Here is a 20,089-nt window from a genome sequence, read left to right on the forward strand (position 1 = left end):
GGGCTCCAATCATGTTTATAATTACATATGTAATTACTTTGTTTACCTCTCTATATCTTTTCATTGATCCATCTACCTTCTTTCCTTCACTATCAATATGGTCTTGCCCTCTGCCTTTTCCCTTTCCTAAGTCAATCCATATTATGTACAAACTCATCCATATGATTGGTCTCTCCATCATCTTGTGCAAGCTCACCACCTTTGTCCTCTTCCTGTACCTATATTTTTATCTCGTGCACACACGTGTATCCATACACATATATGAGATGTGATGTCACGCCTGAATCTCAAATGTTCCTACTTCTCAAAGGTTAATAGATATGATATTAAAATGAATGTGAGTATTTTTTCTCTCCATCTCTGTAACTTTCAAAGATTTCTCTCTGTTTTATTTATAGGCTGATATAAATAATATTAGTTATACTGATGATTCTGTGAAAGACGTTCTCTAGCCTTTGAATTAATTAGCTAATGCAAAGCTGAAGGTTGTCCAACAGACATACAAAAAGGAAACAATACCCTTACCAAAATTAAAGGGCTTACCATAGGTACATTCAAATTTGTTTACAATATGCAATCAGTCTTATTTTAATGGCTCAGCTGTAAAGTTGTCAGTTTTTTTGGAAAATGTTTGGGGTCAATCTGAGGCTAGTAATTATTTTCTTTCATATTAATTGATGTATTGGTGGCCCTGGTTATTAGCTGGATGATGTTATTCATTTTTTTCTTTATGATTAATTATTTTGTCCTTTTATCCATTCATTCTTTCACTCATTCAAATTTGTTAAAGTTCTCTGATGTAAACCATCAAGGTCCTTGACTGTATGTTCATATTCTTACCAAAGCAAAGTAAGCAGTGCCCTTGAATATGCTAAGGTGCCCAGTGTATGCAAAAATAGACATACAGTTGCATTGAAAGCTGTCAGTCATTTTTTGCATTTGCCGCTCCGTTATTCTATGCCATCTGACCCGGTTGTCCACCTGCTGGGTGCCAAAATTCCAAAGAGCCTGGTTTTATGCAAAGAACCTGGCAGCCCTTACAGGTATTCTGTATAAGGAACATGGGTGTTGTATAGTCAGCAGCGCACAAAGGAGTATTGTGAATGGTATCACACCTAGCCACCTTTGACTCTCTTGCCTGAATGACCAGGAACCCATTTACAGGTAGGTCAGCTCCTGGAGCTGTAACATGATGCTTTAACTTTTCTGGCACTGCTATAAAATACACTAATCTATACGACTGTCGTGACCAGTAGGACAAATCTAAAGCCAGGTATGTCCTCTGTTATAAATTTTAGTGGGAATCCTTGAGCAGGGTAATACTCAGTTTCAGTGTAGGTAGCAGAATATTGCTGCCATAAGTATGTTCTGTGTCAGGGGTGTCAAACTCACTTTGTGCTTTGGGCCAGATTTGGCATGGGGCAGGAGTGCTGGCCATAGCTTTGATGGTGGCAGTGGGTTAAGTACTGATGGGCTGGATGGCTACAGGGTGACCATGGTCTGTATTGGTGCAGCTCTCTCTCACCAACTTGCCACCAATGGCCATGTCCTCTGGGGTCCCAGAGCTCCAGATTCCAAGGCAGGCCATGGCCAACCCTAGCTATGCCCCCAAATTCCCTGGCCTACCAGAACCCCAGCATTCCAGATGGAGCAGCTTCATGGGCTAAATCCAGCCTGCGGGCTCTGGTTGACATCCCTGTTCTAGACGTACTCTGGGAAGTTTGTTGTACACCTAGGCATAGCACAGCAAGGATCCCAAATGGAGTCTTCTTATTGTGGACCTGATCTGGGCTATCATGGTTGGTAGGAGTATGATCACTGATTTTCTGAGAGTAGAAGAAAAACCTGTGCTGTCCCAAGATTTCATGTCATTTCAGTGTGCTTTGAATCAAGCTGTGATAACAAAACATTTTGAGTTTCTTCATTCTTTTCTGCGGGAATGGACATGGCCACAGAGGGATGACCTAAGAATCCTGGGAAGTTGTGGATTTCTTACAGTATTCTAAAATAAAGGAAACTCTGAGGGAGAGTGAAATTTCAGAAGTTTTGGTGCTAAACACCATGAGGGGGGACCTGGCAACTCTGAGCAAAAGAGCCCTAGTGATTTAGAATATACTATCATGTAGGAATTCTCCTAACAATAGTTACTTAGCTGGTAAAAAGAGTTGCCAAGTGTTACTTAGCTGGTAAGTTAGACATCACTAGTTGATGTCTAACTTACTATTTTCCACCCAAAAAAAGCAATTTTTTATGACGAACGCAAACTTCATAAAAGGGAAGTGAGCACAGCACAACCTGGAGCTGCTCCTGTCATGGTTCAACCTACCTGTTGTTCAGGGCTGTCTGATTTCTTATTACTAGAATTAATAATGCCTATTAACAGGCATGTGTACATGTGCATTTAATTATGCCTAAATTAAATGTGCATTAGCATAATGTGCATTAAGTGGGTTTAGGCAGGTGTCTACATATGCAGGCAACAAGCATAAAAGCTCATTAACACTGTACATGAACTAACTTGGGGCTAAAGTTAAACCCAAATCAGTCCATACATACAGTGTTAATGCACTTTAACAGGTCTACATGTTTTTTAATGCACTTTAATTATTTGTGCCTTAATTTGATGCTTGCATTCGCGGGTATCAAATTTAGGCATGAATAACCTTAATTTGCCATTTTTAAAAAATGCATTAAGGGTGCGCACATGCGGACATGTGCCCTAAATTAAAGTGTCTTGTGTAGACACAGCCAATGAGTTAAATTCTGATGCCCTTGATAACCTTCTAAGCAACCCTGTGCTCTGCAAGATGTCCTGCTGAAGCAACAAATGGGACTGTAACATGTAGAGGAAGATGCATAGTAAGGATACTGGAATCTGACCCTTTGTGCAGAGTAATGTCATTTGCTTGCTGCTGTGTACAGTATGGAGAATTTTGGCTTACCAAAAGCCTTATCTACAGTGACTTAGAAATTAGATAGCTTTTCTTTGGATGGAGGCCAAATTCTGCCCCTTTTTTCATGGTAAGATTCAACTCACTTTTGCTTATTTCAGTGGCAGAGCTCCTGGCTTGATGCAATGCATGCGGAAATCAGAAAGAGTCTTTCCAGGAGCAGAATTGGACTTTGTATAAAATGACCATAAGTGTTAACGACAGTGTTAACACCCTTTTCTCACCCCAAACCCATTCCAACTAAAACATGAAAAACCGTACTGAATCAGAGTTCTGACCCTGAAAAGAGACATGTCAGAGACTCCATGTAGTCCAGTTGGGGACTTCGCTATGGCTGTTGATTTTACATGGAAAGAGCTAAGATCCTATGATGATGGGTAGCAGGGTAGAATCTTAAGACAGACTGATATGATGATTGAGAGGTGTACAGCTGGAGTGGGTTGTTTAATCACTGGTTTCCTGTCATCTACTCTCGTTATGGTTCAACAACAATCTTAAGTCTTTTTTATTAGGGACTGTCATAGTGCCAGTGATGAATTTATGTAGTTAATTAGTAAACTGTTTAATTTATGGGACTTCTGGTGTCTCAGTTTCAACACATTGCTCATTGTAACAACAAGAACAGGAGTTGTAGGAGGGATGATTTGGAAGGCATCACCAAGAAGCTTCCAGGAATCTCCATGTGCTTGGGGAGTGTGCAACAGCTCTGGTCACACAGTGCTCAGAATATAGTGAACTTAAACAAGGATTTAAGTTGCCACACACTATGAAGTCCCTTTATTATTGCAAGGAGCTCTGTGCATGCACCTGTCATAACAGGAATGCTCCAATCACTTGCTCCTTAAAAAACAAACAAACCCAAAAACCCCAAATGAAAGTAAACAGTAGATGGCCTTTTTAGTACTAATCCTCAGAAAACCATAGAGTAAATAATCACTGAACCTTAATTTATATGCAAATGCAATTGATGAGAAATAATTCACTATTTGGAGCCTTGTTAATGACAGGTTTATTCAAAAGGAACAGAAGCACTTTGCATGTTTCCCTTGTCTTACAGTAGCCTTTTGCCTTTAGTTTATTTTTCATATTTAAAACAGATTAATGGTGCATGCTCATTTCACAGATATAACATGCTGAAATGAGAAATCAATAATATAACACAAATTGATCAGTATAAATGCTTAAATAAAACATGCTGCAACAAAGGCAAATGTCTGGCTGCTGAGCAACAGAAGAAATTAATATGCCATTCATATTTTAATAGTTATTTCCAAGTTGGTTAGTGCCTTGTATTCCTCTTAATCAAACTCCTAGATTTATCCAGTGACTTTTATTTGTGTTCCTAAGTGGTGTTGCAAAAATACTTCATTCTAAAATCTCCTGTGTGGGAGAATAAATGACATGATCTTTATCTTGCCATGAACTGAAATCTCCAAAGAACAACAGATTTAACTGTACAGTGAAAAGGGCTTGGTTTAATGAGAGCCCCACATTACTTTTGACATCACTTTCCCATCCAAGCATTTTGCTGACATTACTCATCGTAAGTCTCATGCTTTCATAAGGAATTTCAGGCTGGATATTCAGAAAAGCCCAGCATCCATTTAGACACCTAAATAAATGGGTGAATTTTCAAAAGAGCTCAGCAGCTCCGAGCAGATATCATTTAGGCATTCAAATAGGTAGCTGGATTTTCGAGACAGCTTAGTATCCCACCACTACACTAAAAATAATGGACAATAACCTCCCCCATATTGTGGCAAGCTGCTGGGGGTTGAGCCTTTATGGAAATCTGCATTCTTTATTTTGTTGCCTAAATAGCAGCTGAGCTTCTTTAAAAAATCATCCCTAATTGCCGGTATTGAGCACTTTGGGAAATTTCCTCCCAAGTGCTCCATTTGTGAAAAATCGGAGCTGGTTAAATTAAACCAACAAAAGAGAGGTGAGAAATAGGATTCTTGGGCATAGAAATAATTTTTTCTATATTGGAATTTATTTAACAAGTGGCTAGAGGTGGAGAAGGGGTTTTTTTGTTTCAGTTTTTTTTACATGTAATATCAGTATTTAAACCGTTGTCATCAAAGTGACACTAATACTCAAATTTGCATGTAAATCCATGTTATCCATCATTACAGAGCTTGTGAGAAGCAACGAGTGGCTGCACTTCCAGACAAAATAAATGCACTCCAGGCACGCTGGATGTGTTGTGCTGACGGTGAGATATAAAAGACTGGCGATGGTGATTGCCATCTCAGTAAAACTGCCTCTGGGGAGGATTTCAGGTTTCATTTTCAAGGGTAAATGTTCCCCTCAGCTGAAACACCACTTTACCATGGCAAAGCATCTACATTCCAGTAAGCAGATTTTCCAAATTACATCTTTATTACATGCCTAACCCATTAGCACAGCCACCTTGTCATTCATACCCCTGTAATGATCACTTCTGAAACGTTTACACCCTACGTTTGGCTGGCTGGTTGCCGCTTGCTCAGTGGCAAGATTATTGATTGCAGGAGCTTATTAAGAAAGTATGAGGCAATAAGCCATGAGAGCTGTTGACAATTCAAGAGGCGAAGCTGGCAATTATATAGGGATCAGGGGGATTATTATATACAGGGCCTTGGTAAATATGACTGATTGCTATGGCACTGCTGTGATGACTGTTTGAATTAAAATGTATTATTATTGATTTTTTTTTTGTTTTTATTGCATTTTAAATCTACATCTTTTTAATGCAAACAGCTTATTCTACCCTGCAGCCAGAATCTGCTACTGTAACTTACTGATTTATGAATGCATCCCTAAGTTACAGTATTTCCATCTCTTCGTGCAATATTTTTTCTTTCTGCTGCTGCTTTTTAGAATGAGACACGAATCATGCATCTGATTTTGAACTCTGTTGACATTGTTGCTTGCCTTTAAGGAGGCTTTCTCAAATTATGAAAAAAACCCTAATGTATCTGAAGAAAAGAAGTTTAAAAATTGTGTTTTATTTCCTTCCTTTCTTCTGCTTGACTTTTAGATCTCCTACATATTCAGCCTTGCTTTAAAACAAACCCAGCAAAAAAGCCATCAAGTTAAAACAAAATGATGCAGTCTTAAAGAACGCTACTTACTGCCAGTTGTCTGCGCTTTCAGCAAGGCTCACCTGTAAATTTTAAATGTAGAGTGCTATTTTAAATTATACTTTGACTGTAGATTTGCTTTTATGTACTCCCAAGAAGCTCTTTAAACTTGAGATCTAGGAAAACCTATTCTGTGGATAAAATAAGCCCCAATTCAGCAAAATCCTCTGCTGAATTTTATGGTGATTCATGAATCTGGGTTTTAGTGTAAAGTTAAGCACATGCCTCAGTGCATTGCTGAATATGGGTCTAGGGATCCCATGATCTAGAGAGACAGGCAAACAGAAAGGATCCAAGCTATGAGACATTGTCCACTGGCAAATGGCTTACTAATGACACCTGTAAATCCTAAAATTCACAGAGTTATAGCCCATTCCATCATGCCATTTTTAACTGATGTATCTGCATTGAAATGAAAAGTTACACAATCTGATAATGGAGAATCAGGACATTTCAAAATGTAATCTCTCTGAAGAGATGTAGATTAGAGAGGGGAAAGAAGGACTTGGCCAAAATGCTCCATGCTCCAAATGGAGAAAAGGATATTGTTAACTCTAGTGGTTCAAAGCTGTCCCGAAACTTGCTTGATCCCTGCTTTAGGGGATTTCCTCCATTTAGGGTTTATTTGGACTTGGAAAAATGGGATCTTTTTAGTACATTTAAACAGCACATTCCAACTTTTATGCTTTCTGCCATGATAGAGTGGGCAGGTCATGCATACTTCAGCATAAACTAACTGGTCAAGGGGAAATCTGGGCTTCAGAGAGAGAGACTTGGATGAACCAAAGAACCATTCATCTTAGCTAAAGGAGAGTGTAAGGAGATGGTAATTAGAGTGTGCTAGGCAGAACATTCTGAAATCACTCAAATCAATTACTTGGTATGCTGAACAATGTAGACTGGGGCAGGGGGAACATGGGTGAGTAGAAGAGAAGGCTTAAAATCTCAGGCTACTGCTGCCACTACTGCTGCTGTAGCAACCTCAGCTCAGCTTAGGCAGCAGTAGACCCATGGCCAGGCTCCCTGGGAACCAACCTTGATGCTCTGCTTGCTCTTTCTACCCCCTGTCCCACCCTGCCCTAAGCTCCTGACTTTGAAGTCTGGAATTCACCCAGGTGCTGTGATATACATATTGAGTGCAGGGCTGTGCCCACTCTAACAAAGGCTTCCATGGTGGGGAGCACTATTCCACTTGTTCCACTCTGCCTCGGCCCCCAGATACGCTGCCTGGTGCTGCATGGCTCTACGTAGCTCCCATGGCCTGACAGGGCAGTGCAGGCCTGGTCATGCCACGGCAAAGACTCCTAGGGACAATTCTGGTGCCTCCTCCTAATTGGCATCTGGGGCTGGTGCCACATTTGCCCTGCCCTAGTTACACTACTAAGCAATAGTCTGTCTGGTCCCCATGGCAGCCTAGAGGTAGCTCGTGGCTCTCCAAACTAGAAAAAACGGCTTTGTATTTCAAGCTTTCCTGTGAACAAGACAGTAATTTGTAGCTTGCTCAGGTCCCTGGAGTGCTTGGACTTTAATGTTGTGACATTTTCCTGCACAGAAATGCTATTTTAAGTAACTTTTATGTGCTTTTTTAACGTGTATTAGTTATCATCTTTATCTTTCTTCAACATCTGCACAGTTGGACTTAAGGTACTAAGCAATATCTACTTTTACAGGTAAAAGGGATTTGAAGAGAGTCCCAATTACACTTCATCCAAATCTATGAAACCTGCATAAAATATCTTCTCTGTGCACTGGACACATGGCACAAAGTTCTGTTTACATGGTAGTTTAGGGTAAACTATGTGGGTCACCGTCAACTAGGCCACATGAGTAGGGACCTACTTAATTTGCACTTTCTGTAAAATCCAGGATTGTCTCCAATATCTGCAAAATCAACCAAAAAAATTAATAAAAATAAAATGCTGACTCCCCAGTGGGAGCCAGTGGTTCTTGCTGTCAGGGGAGCAAGGTGCCAGCTGCTGGAGCAGCACAAAGGGCAACAGACAAGATGGTGACGGCCCCCTCATCCAACCTCCCCCATGGGGGGAGGTGCCACTAATTGGCACCAAGGGGCAGGGTGGCATGAAGGGCAGCCACCAATCAAGATGGCGGCTGCTGCCTTCCCCTTCAGGGCCTCTCTGTCAATCAGTGCCAATGGATGGGGCCTCTCTACCAATCAGCACTGAAGGGCAGGGCTCCCAAAAAAAATGCCAGCAAAATTCTGGGTAAAAATTCGTGGGGAATTCAGCACAGGGGACACAACGACACAACAGTGGGAGTCTACTACAGACCTCCCACTCAAAGTCCCGAGCTTGACCAGGAGTTCACCCGGGAACTGACTGAAGCCACTTGCTCCAGGACCTTGGTTGTCATGGGTGACTTCAATTACCCGGACATCTCGTGGGAAGATCACTCAGCAAAATCCGAGCGGGCACAAAGCTTTCTCTCGTGCGTGGATGACCTCTACCTGACTCAAGAAGTCTATGGGCCAACGAGAGGCAAAGCACTGCTTGACCTGGTACTGGCTACGGGGGACGACCTAATCAGCGACCTAGTGATTGATGGGAAGTTGGGTGACAGCGACCACGAGCTGATCACCTTCACCATCCGCCGTAAAGCTGGCAAGTCAGTCAGCAAGACAGAAGTCCTTGACTTCAGAAAAGCCGACTTTGACAAGCTCAAGAGCTAGTCGCTCAGGCCCTCAGGGACCGTGACCCCAGGGAGATGGGAGTTCAAGAAGAGTGGTTGCTTCTCAAGGAAGCGATCCTCAGTGCACAAGATAAATCTATTCCAACACGGAGGAAAGGCAGCAAGAAGGCATAGCAGCCCTCCTGGCTCTCCAGGGACCTAGTGGACCTACTGTGGCTAAAAAGGAAAGCCTACAAAGGATGGAGGACGGGATTCACCTCCAAGGAGGATTACTCTGTGCTGGTCCGGTCCTGCAGGGAGCAAAACAGGAAAGCCAAGGCTGCAACTGAACTCCAACTAGCTTCAAGCATCAAGGACAACAAAAAGTCCTTTTTCAGATATGTGGGGAACCGGAGGAAAAGCAAGGGCAATGTTGGAACCCTGCTAAACCAGATGGGGCAACTGACAGCTGACGCCCAGGAAAAAGCCAACCTATTAAATAGGTACTTTGCATCAGTCTTTCATCAGTCACACGGGATGCCCATGCCTGCTATGGAACAGGGAAATCTGGGTGAGGGGGATCCCCTACCCTCCATCAATGCTGACCTCGTGAAGGAACACCTTGAGAAGCTGGATACCTTCAAGTCAGCTGGCCCTGACCATCTGCACCCCAGGGTACTCAAGGAGCTGGCGAGCATCATAGCTCAGCCCCTGGCACGGATCTTTGAAAACTCCTGGCACTCTGGTGTAGTGCCCGAAGACTGGAAGAAGGCCAATGTGGTGCCGATCTTCAAGAAAGGGAGGAGAGTGGATCCGGCTAACTACAGGCCCATTAGCTTGACTTCTATCCTGGGGAAGATCTTAGAAAAGTTTATTAAGGAGGCCATCCTTGAGGGACTGTCCCAGGCTAACATTCTAAGGGACAGCCAGCATGGGTTTGTTGCGAGTAGGTCTTGTTTGACCAATCTCATTTCCTTCTATGACCAGGTGACCTATCACCTGGACAAGGGAGAAGAGATTGATGTCATATATCTTGACTTCAAAAAAGCTTTTGATCTGGTATCCCATGATCCCATGATCACCTCTTGGCCAAACTGGCCAGTTGTGGCCTTGGCTCCACCACGATCCGCTGGCTGGGAAATTGGCTTCGTGGTCGGACCCAGAGGGTTGTGATTGACGGCAGTCACTCATCATGGTGCCCTGTGACCAGTGGGGTCCCTCAAGGCTCTGTCCTGGGACCCATACTGTTCAACATCTTCATTAACGATGTGGACATAGGAGTCAGGAGTGGACTGGCCAAGTTCGCCAAACTTTGAGGCAAAGCATCCACGCCAGAAGATAGGTGAGAGATCCAGGCTGACCTGGACAAGCTCAGCAAATGGGCAGACGAGAACCTCATGGTGTTTAACACCGATAAATACAAGGTTCTCCACCTTGGGAGGAAAAACCTGCAGCACCCTTATAGGCTCGGCAGTGCTATGTTGGTTAGCACTACAGAAGAAAGAGACTTGGGGGTCATCATTGACCACAAGATGAACATGAGCCTGCAATGCGATGCTGTGGCTAGTAAAGCGACCAAAATGCTGGCCTGCATCCATAGATGCTTCTCGAGCAAATCCCGGGACGTCATTCTCCCCTTGTACTCGGCCTTGGTGAGGCCGCAGCTGGAGTACTGCGTCCAGTTTTGGGCTCCACAATTCAAAAAGGATGTGGAGAAGCTTGAGAGAGTCCAGAGGAGAGCCACGCACATGATCAGAGGTCAGGAAAACAGATCTTACGATGATAGGCTGAGAGACATGGGACTCTTTAGCCTGGAAAAGCGCAGGCTCAGGGGTGATCTGATGGCCACCTATAAGTTTATCAGGGGTGACCACCAGGATCTGGGGTAACATCTGTTCACCAGAGCGCCCCAAGGGATGACGAGGTTGAACGGTCACAAACTCCTGCAAGACCGTTTCAGGCTGGACATAAGGAAGAATTTCTTTACTGTCCAAGCCCCCAAGGTCTGGAACAGTCTGCCAGCGGAGGTGGTTCAAGCACCTACATTGAACACCTTCAAGAGTAAATTGGATGCTTATCTTGCAGGGATCCTATGACCCCAGCTGACTTCCTGCCCTTTGGGCAGGGGGCTGGACTCAATGATCTCCCGAGGTCCCTTCCAGCCCTAATGTCTATGAAATCTATGAAAATCAGCTCTGCACGCTTTTCCCTTGCTGTAATTTAAGTAGCTTACTATAGGTAAGTCACCTATCTCCTCCAGTACCTTACCTTGTGGCTGCTGCGTACTGTGCTTCCTTTTCCTTAAGTGGAGCCTTTCTAGGAATTAGTTTTCAAGTTACTTGCCTCTTCATTGGTGCTTGTCTGTCTTTTCAAGAAACAGAAGCAGAAAACTAGAAATCTAGAATTGAAAGTTGTGGGGGTTGCTGCCACTGAGCTTCCTTGCTTGCAGTCTGCAGCACCTGGGCAAGTTCCAGACTTCAGTGTCAGCTGCTTGGGGCAGACTGGGAGAGATGAAGGGTAAGGGCATTGCATGCAGTTTTGACCTCAGGCCTTGAAGTTTAGCAGAGCCCCTAGTGATAGCTATGACTTTGAAGGCAGCTCTAGGGTTGACCCTTAAGTAGCAGTGTAGATTAAACCAAAGAGTTTATTAGCATTCACTTAGGATGGCCTAGATCAGTGGTTGACAATGTTTTAAAGTATCGACTGGATTGACCCAGTTCAGGTCAGGCAGATAGGCAGGCTCCAGGACCTAGCCACTGCTTCAGCTTTTACCAGCAGCGACACATGGAAAGTGCCTTCAGCTAGCACTTTTCCCCATTGTGGGAGGGGAAAGCCACTGCTGTTGGAGCCCCTACCACTGAATGCTGCTGAAGGCCCCATGTCTCCAGGCCAGATCAATGGCTTCATGGGCTGGATATAACCTGCTGGCTGTAAGTTTCTGACCCCTGGCCTAGATCTCTCATTAAGAGCTTCATCATTTGCTGTTGTAATTTGCACAAGCCTAAAGTGTTTGTAGCATGCCCTATAAAAGTATCAGAATTCATTAATAACAGGAATAGTAAAGAAGTAATATAATTTTATCTATTTATGTAAATAAACATTACGAAGCATTTCAAGTATGATACCATCTCATTGTTACTGTGTACTCCCAGATCTCTGTTTCCATGCAGTCTTTTATTTTATACTTACGCTGTCAGCTGTATGGGACAGGAACTTTTATTCAGTACTTCTTAAACTCACAGGGCTTTTCAAAATAGGGCTCCAGTTCATGACCCAAAACCTTGTTGCACTATCACAGTAATGATGATCATGATAATCATAGGATTATAGGAAAGTAGGGCTGGAAGGGACCTCATGAAGTCATCTAGTCCAGCCTCCTGCTCAAGACAGGATTATCCCTGACTATTACTAACTCATCCCAGTCAAGCATCTATCTAAGCTGCTCTAACACATTTCCAGGGGTAGAGATTCCACAACTTTTCTAGTAGCCTGTTCCAATGCTTGACCATCTTCTTAGTGAGAGAGTTTGTTCTAATCTCCAACCCAAATGTCCTCTGTTGCAGTTTGAGGAATCAAAGAAATCAATGCATCAATAATATGTATTAATAAAACCTTCAGCTGGCATATAACAGGATATATTTGTGTTCCGATTACTGAAGTCTTGCCACTATTTTACAAGCACTGGAGCTCTAGCCATGTATCTGGCTTTCCACTGGGTAGGACAGTTACCTCTTCTGTCCCCAGGGCAGCAGGGAACACTGTGGGGGAGGAGTTAGGCAGGAAGCAGGAGCAAGAAGGAGAGTTTCCAGCCACCACTGTCCCTGGCCAAGCCTGGAACCCCTTGGAGCCTCTCCTTGCAGCTGGAGACCCAGGCTGGCAGAGGATACTGGGGGGGGGCAGGCAGGCAGCAGGCGCTAGAAGCGGGGACCTGCCTTGTCACTGTCCTTTGCTAACCCAAGGACAGTGGAAGCTTAGAGTTGCTCCTGCCCCCACCAGATGCAAGGTGTGAGGAGCAATTGCATGGGGTGCTTGGCTTGTCTAGCAACAGTGGCAGTGATGGTCAGGTCCCCCCGTCCAATCTGTGTTTCCTGGCCTGCAGGACACCTGGAGAAATGAAGTAGGGAGCAGATGCAGGAAGGGGAGGCCAACCTGCTGCTGCTGCTAAGCCCAGCATACCATGCAGTCACTTCATGCAGCCACTCCCCATAGCCCTGCCTGGCCCTCTGACATCTTCTGCCAGCCCAGGGACTCCACACAGATGCATTGGTCCCCCTCCCTTTCTCCCCCTTCTCCCTACCATGGTTTGAGGGCCTGTGTTTTCACTAGAAAATGGTGAAGTGTCTAAAATTAATGTTTTTGCCATAATGTGCCAGATTCAGGAAGGTTTCTCAGCTCTGGGAGAAAGCTCTGGTCAACACGAGAGGGAGGAAAGGAAGCCAGTAACCTGACAGGGCATATGCCTGAGCGCACACTCTCACTCATGAGCTTTGTTGTGGAGGAAAAAAATGTTGAAATGTTTTGGTTTCATCCCAACTTCCTAAAGATCTCTGGTACATACACAGTTGAGAGAGAGAGAAAACCTGGACTGGTTTGTTTTTGGAGATATAAAGCTCTGATAGAATGGTGACAATTTTGTAAAGGCAATAGCTTGTTTTGAAAGTGTGTGTTGCCACAGGATACATGGGTATAATATTTCTGCAGAAATCTGAAAGAAGCCATGCTGCAAGTAGAGAAGAAGTTGTATCATAAAGCGAAGTGTGCAGACTTCAGAGGCTTCTCTTAATCTGCATTGAGAAAGAGACAGTTGGGAAGAGCAGCAAGAAATCTTCTCTTGAATAAAAGTTACTAGAAACCTTTAGAGTTTTCTCTTTATCACATGCTAAAGGAAACAGTAATGTTTCCTTCTAGGTGACAGCTTATGTTCATTTAGATAGTAGGCTGTTTTAATACCATCAGTGGGCTCCTATCAAGTCAAGATTATTAATTACAGGTAATAAGAATTTCACTCATGATAACAGCCTTTGACCACATAGACCCAACTGTCTTTGCACTGTTCGACAACCCGAATTAAGTTTAAAGAATATGAGTTATTTGCTTATGTGTCTTGGGCATAACAAGTACAGGAGGTCTTAGATTTTTATAAAACCCTGAAAGTAGAGTGTAGATTAGATGGAACCAAAGATGTTATTTGTTAATGGATTCTTCTATTTATTGTATTTTTTACATCACTGCAGATGATTAAAATAAATTACCAATATTAATTTTATGACATAATTCAGAATAACCCGAACATGTCTGCGCCACATTCTTGTAATTGTTCCTACATGACATTATTACGGAGTCCATTAGCTCAGCACACTTTAGATGATATCTGCTTTTTCATGCTTCTGTATGGTTCCCCACCTATCTCTCATGTCTCCCTTTCATAGCTGCCTAGGAGGCCAGCTTCAACAGGTGCACCAAAGAAGGGCTGGAATAGTGGCTAACCTGTGCTGTGGTAGTAAGAATGCTATCCTGGGAAGTCGGAGACCTGGGTTCAGGCTCCTAATGAGTAAGGTGGGGGTTGAGAACACAGGTTCTCTAGCTTCCTGAGTGGTTGTAGCCAGTGGGCGACCTGGGGGGAAAAGATGGTAGATCTCATTAGCTCCTATTTTGTTGCCCACATGGTCAGGATTACATATCCAGGAATAGCATTCCTTTGGATGTTTAAATGCCAAAAATGCCCTGTAGATGATCAAGAATAAAATAAAATAAAATATCACTGGCAGATGATCAAATCTGAAAGGAAATAGAATGCTATACTTATTTCTTTGGAAGCACTGAAATTCTTTATATTGTTTACCTTCTTTAATGTAAATGAGTAATTCTGTTTTGTTTGGTTGGGTTTTTTGGTTTGAGGCAGGGAGGAAGTGATGAAATAAAATATTTAGGTTGCAATGCTGCAACATAAAAAAGATGCTCTAATTTGTCTTACCTTTTGTGAAACTAATTCCATAGTGTTTTCTGAAAGCTGAACTGTTGAAAGAGTGAATGCTGTATTCAGATTGTTAGCCTTTCATTCCTGTACTGCACCCTTCATATGTATAGACAAGCTTTCAGAGAAGGATTCTACATACCTGCTCGATGTGTTTACACATGCAAGTCATGTAAATGAATAAACTTCATAACTTGTTGCTCCAGATTGTTTTGCTCCCAGGAGTACCGTTTGAACATGCACCCAGGAGCAAAAATCTATAGAATATATTGCTTCAGAGTTTATTTGTGCACAATACACTGAGCCTGGTCAGAGCAGCCCCAGGTGGGAGCAGCCCAGGGCTTCTGTGATTGGGCTTGATGTTCTGAGGAAGAGGTAGCGAGGGTATAAGAGTGACCCAGTGTGGGCTAGCTGGCATGGAGCTCCCACACTGAAGCATCTTCATATCCCAACCAGCTGGACAGTGTCTACTTGTGCACTGCTCCACTCAAAAATACTCCAGAGCAAGCAAGTACTTGTATTTACAAATACTAGCCTGCTCCAGAGTTTTAGTTATATGCACCCTAATAGGCGTGCACGTGTAGATGCAGGAAAGTTTACTGCAGAGCTAATTAGTTTAATGTTCCCTAATAGGGGCACACATGTAGACACAGAGACATTTACTGCAGGACTAATTAGATAGCTCTGCAGTAAACATCTTGTGTAGATGCACCTGCTGAATTCATTTCTTCTGTTCAATTCTTACCCACACTCAACTCTCTCTTCTCCCTGGAAGAGAAGTTGCAGGGAAGTTTGGAAGCTTACCATCTCCCTATGAGAGTAAGATGAAAGGGGATGCTTGCACCCAGAATTTGGCAGTGAGTTCTTTTGAAGATCATTGTAGCCCCAGCTCTGTATTGGGTTTCACCATAACCCCTTCTTAGATGGGTGGCATTCGAAACCTGGATCTCTAACCCTTCAGGCAGATGGGACCAATCTTTGAGTAAACTCAGAATTTGAGTGCCATATCTGACCTCAGATATATGGTTCTGATTGTGGTCATCTATAACCAGCCACATCTGTATACCAGTCCTGCTGCAGAAAATTGGGGTATGAGGTAAGTGATATAATATGACCTAAAGTGGAGAATAAAAGGGAGTTAAGGATGATGGGATGAAAGGGAAAGGGAGGATCTGGGGGATTGCTTTGGTCTGTTCAAGACTGGATTATAGTCATGTTGATATACTATGCTGAAGGATTTGCAGAGGTCAAACCAAAAACCTACACTCCTCTTAATCTACTCTCACTTTCCTCCTGAAGAACAGTTGCTGTATATTGGGAGGGCAACAAGCAGCTCTACAAGGTGTGTTCTAGAAAAGCCAAAATGCCTGTGAATCAGTGAACATCTTTCCTTCCTCAACCCTGCAGGAACAGATGAACTGGAAAATACAAGACATCAGTTATTTATGAATGCCTGGGGCAGCACTTTGCTTAAATAAAACAACACACAGCATGAAAGACATGGTCTGATCCTTGCTCCTAGGCCCTCCCAGGCTGAATTCCTTCCATGGGGCTTTTGAAAACTCTGGGCATTTCTGAAGAAGAAGTTACTTCTGGGTTTATGCTTCAGGGAGGTAATTAATAATGTATGCTAATGTTTTTGTGTAATTGCTGCCAATAGGCAAAGAATGAGCCTAAAGAAATTAGTCCTTTTTCCCAGGAAATGAGCTGAACCTAAGTTGTGCCTTGAAAAATGTGACACAAGTAGATGTACTTTGAATACCCACAGAGTCCTTGGGGAGTTGCTGCAGCAAGTAATTTTGTATATTTGACCTTAAAATACATAACATGTTTAGCATATTTTAAACATGCTCAGGATAAGTGCTGATTTAGGTACTGCTACTGCTGTCTTGTTTTGAATTCTTCCTCCTGTGGTTGTCCCCCTTCCTGCATAGTAAAAATATATAACCATGCATTGTTCAATTACTACCATGTGGAATTCAGTTCTGGACAGGAGGACCGGCAGTGGGTTGAGTGGGATTGGAATTTCATTACTTCTGGGAGCATGGCCTTTTGATTTTTAAATACATTTCCCTTTACTTCTGAACTGTTTTTATCTTTCTTGTTTAGGACATTCATGGACAGGCTACTTGTATTCAGTAGAATTTTGCTTTTTTACTTTTCACCAAGGTTAATTAAAAATGTTATTGACAGTGATTCAGGCTGGCTAATGAACTGCCTAAACAGGGCAGGACTTAGGAGACTGAAGCTCCAGCTCCAACTCTCCCACTGATTCTATGACCGCCAGTATAGATAACACACAAAGTAGTAAAAGGGCCTGGTACTCCCAAGTCTGCATGGAGAGGGTGACACACAGTGTCTCCTTCAGAGATTTCTTTGACATAATTGTTTGAGTTTTGAATTCAAGCTTTTCAGTTGCTGCTACTTCGATGTTTTTTTGTTCCTGTCTTCCTAATTTGTGATTTTGTTGTTGTTTGCTAAATCCATTATCCTTCAAGGCCCTCTGCAGCTATTTTATTACATATTATTTTAGTACAGTTGGTTTTAGTGTTAGTAGGTATAATACTGAGTTGCAGAGATTGACATATCCTCTGGAGATTATACCTTGGCGTCATTGTTTCCTCACCCTCATTTGAAATAAAGAATTAGACCATCATCATTGTTCTCACCCAGGAAAATTACAGATTTACTCTTAAGATGAGCAACACCAACCTAACTCCATTAGTTACATTTTATTAAATACATGAGTTGGATGGGGCTTACAGAGCTAAGCATTGTTCCCAGGCCTACTTTTTTGTTCTTATGTTATTTTACAACACAGTCACTGTATGGATCACTACTTTGCAAACAACATCTAAGAGAGATGCAGAATGATGTGCCTTTGCCCATTATTTACCCATGTATGTTTTCAATATATTAAAATGAGTTTATTCTAAACAGCTGCCAACAATAACTAAATCAAACAAATGTATCTGATGTGGGCATTTAACAGGATGCTGGGATATATCTTCAATAATCCATAAAGAGGCAAATGGTTAAAAGATTACGTCAAAATTTCCTTTTGGGTCCATAAAGATAGATCTAAATATTACTTTCTTGCCACGTCTTTTTAAGGCTTTTCATTTTGTTTTCATTTCATGATATATGTTAACATACTGAGAATCATCAATTGCTTGGGAAACCCTAAATGAAAATAAACAGAGAAATTGTGGCAAAGCCTAGTTAAGCAAAGCGAGGCTAAGAAGCCATTAAAGAAACGGAGTCATTTATATTTGTATACAGTATTTAAAATTAAATAAGATGGCCAAGATTTTCAAGTGATAGAGATTTTGGGTGTTTCTATTTTTAGGTACCCAATTCCAAATGCATCAAAGGGTCCTCAGGGATGTATTTGGAAGCCATGTTGGTCTGAGATGCAAAGAAGTGCAAAAATCTAGAACTCTTGGTTCTAAAATGATACCTTTCTTAGACCAACTGAGAAATTGCAAAAAAAAAATCTTTCTGCAAGCTTTCGGGCTCATGCGCCCATCATCAGGCTCAGGGAAAGTTCAAGATGGTAAAAAGTCCCCATATGTAGGAAATAAACTTAATTTTTGCACAAAGGAAGCAGAAGCTGGAAAACTGTCCCTGTGAGTCCATGAGAGTCTTTTTGTGAGCTTGCTCCTCGTTGTGTAGATCAAGCAGGATTTCTTCCCTGGTGGCGTCAGATGGCAGGCAGGCAGGTGTAGAAATCTTTCTTGTTGTTCAGCAATGAAGTTTATAATTCAAAATTGGCTAAAATTCACCATCTTCCATGTTTCAGGGATGTGTGTGCGTCCTATTTTTCAGGAAGCACTGAGGAAGGATTCATGAGCTTTTTGGGGGGATTTTTTGGGGGGTTTTTTAGTCTTGGTAATTTCTAACCTATTACAAAAGCAATCAGTTTTCTTAATGAATCCACAGTTTCCAAAGGTTTAGAGTGCTTTTGTGTTCAAAGCCTTTTTCTTCACGTACAAAGATTTCCTTTGGATATAATTAATGTCTTCAGTTACTCAGATTTTAAAAGAAATACCATGAATTACAAAGTTACAGGAACCTGGAAAAATAGAATACAGTAGATTATTGTAATGTGCAGTACAGACTGTTCCTTTTGACACTGAACTGCTTGTTACAATTGTGAGCTGCAACAGCAAAAAGCTCCTGGCCAAATTCAGACGGGAATCAGCAAGAACTTGCAGGGTTTTGGATGACATAATTTATAGATTTTGAGAATCCCCAAATATGTATGGATTCCTTTAGACTCATCTTGTGTTAGGACCATGTTACAACTGCCCTTAAAGCATGAGTATCCAAGAGTTCAAGCATATTTGTGCTGCTGCTAGTTGTCCCCAGGCATGCCCCTGCATGGACACTTGGGTGTGTGGCAAATTGTCCCGAGTTGGGTAGGGAAGGCATGTGAGCTGTACCACTTTTTTAGATACCAAAATTCCCAATATCTAATTTTGCGGCCATGCTGCAAATAATGCCATGCAGTGAACAAATCAACATGGGCTGTGTGCCTTTTGTGGCACCTCAAGTGGTGTAAACTGCATGTTCCCGCTTGTGGGGATGTGGCCTGTCATCACACTCTAATAGAGACAGTAAGGGTGAAAAAAAAAGAAAAAGAGTTCAGAGTGAAAGAATTAGCAAGTAAAATGGCTCATGTTATTAATTGGACAACAAAGAGAAAAGAGAGAGATTCAGTAGGTAGTAAGATTTGAGACCTCTGAGAAAATGGACACTTGAAGGCATCAGAGTTCTCCTTTTTCTCCTATATCCTAAGACATAGTTGTTTTTCTTAACACTACCCCCCCGCCAGGAAGGAGAATGAAACATGATCAGGTTTTCTTTTTGAGTTAATGACTAAATTAGAACCGAGCAAGATGCACAAATATTTCAGATTTTCCCTTTCAATATGCATAATTTTTTGGTCAACCAATAATTTAACCTGCCAGCCTGATGCCATTCACCTATCTTGGTTAATTCCCTCAAAAAATCCTAACTGAACCAGACTAATCTCTCCATGCTTTTATGTCACCTGCACATCTTCCCATCTTACCGCTTGCCTGTTTCCCAGATATTTAGCATATTAAACATTGATCCCAGTACAGAACCCTGAGGAATCTTACTGTTAAACTTTTTGCCAGGAAGGAAAAGTGGCCATCTATTCCCACTCTTTATTTTCTGTCTTTGGTCCAGTTCTCCGGGCTTCTTGTTCCATGATTACATATTTTATTAGACAGTGTGAAATTCTCTGTATTCCTACATTTATGAATCCAAAACCAGCAAAGAAATCAAAGTCAGAATGCATTGTGTTTGGGCTTTGCCAAAGCCAAAACAAAACAAATTGTTTCCTGAAATCTTAACATGCTCCTCATGCATTTCCTCATTACCCC

The sequence above is a fragment of the Crocodylus siamensis genome, chromosome 2 (assembly GCF_052110815.1).
Source record: "Crocodylus siamensis isolate JL-2025a chromosome 2, ASM5211081v1, whole genome shotgun sequence".
Classification (NCBI taxonomy): Eukaryota; Metazoa; Chordata; order Crocodylia; family Crocodylidae; genus Crocodylus; species Crocodylus siamensis.